The sequence below is a fragment of the Nuphar pumila genome, chromosome 11 (genome assembly GCF_984573655.1).
Source record: "Nuphar pumila chromosome 11, dmNupPumi1.hap1.1, whole genome shotgun sequence".
Lineage (NCBI taxonomy): Eukaryota > Viridiplantae > Streptophyta > Magnoliopsida > Nymphaeales > Nymphaeaceae > Nuphar > Nuphar pumila.
Genome location: NC_143259.1, coordinates 4,505,760 through 4,507,035, shown reverse-complemented (window position 1 = coordinate 4,507,035; position 1,276 = coordinate 4,505,760). Strand labels below are relative to the sequence as shown.

Below are 1,276 nucleotides of genomic sequence, written 5' to 3'. Positions count from 1 at the left end.
GAACTCGAATTCACACCTTGTTTTTAGGATATGATCCAATAAATAATCGCTCTGAATATTCGTCTTGGCCAACCATATGGCAGTATGTTCCAGTAGGATCCAGTTCCGGGTCCAGGTCAAGGTAGCTGTATTCATGAACTTGGTCTAGTTCCTGTTCGGACCTACTTATGCCCCGGGTGGCAGACCTACTTACACCCCTAGCGTAAGGCATCAAGCCCCTGGGCTGCTCACCATGCCCAAATAAGCAAACCTCAAACATATCAAACCAAAGACGGGGCAGTGCCAGTTTTATGAGTAGACCTAGAAAGTGGAGCATAACCTGAACCATCGAAGCTCAGTTTCAGTGTTTCTGAGCCTAATATGACGGGCTTAGACGAGCAGGAGCATAGTGTCACAAAGTGCAGAGAGCGCAACAGAGAAGGTGGGACTGGAGGAGTTGAAACCGTATTACGAGGGAACGCTGTAGTCTGTTCTGTTGGGTGGTTTCAGCAAATGAAAATTAAACGCATGTGAACAGGAGTTTAGTCCCATATCGATCCGCAAGCAATGTCGGTGGCTCACTCTCATATATATAAAAGAGTGGGATTTTGTCTTTGCAAATCACGCAGCCGCGTGGTGAGCAATGAGCGAACTATTCTTTCGCCTTTTACTATAGAATACCGTGTGCACGCCACTTAAAAGCGGCATACGCCTATTTTTGAAGGGTGTTCCCTTTAGGGAAAACACTAACAATGTTGTCTTAAAGTGTTTCCTCCTTATAGTGTTTCATTTACTGTAAGCAACTTATTTAGAGTTTTTTAAAAGTCGAAAGCAATGGATTACCTTTAAGATATTTTTTTATTTCGAAAATATGTTTTCAATATTTACATTTATGAGAAACTGGAATATGTTTACCAACCAAATTTGTTAGCTGGTTTGAATCGAGATTTTCATAGTTTTTTTTTACTGTTTTTATTGTAATCAGATTAAGAAATATGATTTTTTATGCTTGAATATTTATGAAAATTCTAACCCGTTGATTCTCAAACATTAAAATATTCTTCTTATATATCCTATATATTCTTCTTCTATAAAACCAAGTGTCTAAATCATATCTAGTAAATATATATATATATATATATATATATATATATATATATATATATATATATATATATATATAAAACCTATAAAAATCTTGGTTCACTGGAGTAAACATATTTTAGTTACCTTTACATTTATACATATACATTTTTTTTATATGTTTTTAAAATTGAAAACTTCATCTGCCCTCTCT

At 35.8% G+C, this 1,276-nt stretch overlaps 1 non-coding gene across 1 annotated transcript; it reads left to right on the top strand.

Annotated features, from left to right (window-relative positions):
* Positions 1 to 606: 606 nt before the first annotated feature.
* LOC149821697 (U5 spliceosomal RNA) lies at positions 607 to 724 on the top strand. Its single transcript, XR_016426263.1, has one exon. It is a non-coding gene; the product is annotated as a U5 spliceosomal RNA (small nuclear RNA).
* Positions 725 to 1,276: the final 552 nt, after the last annotated feature.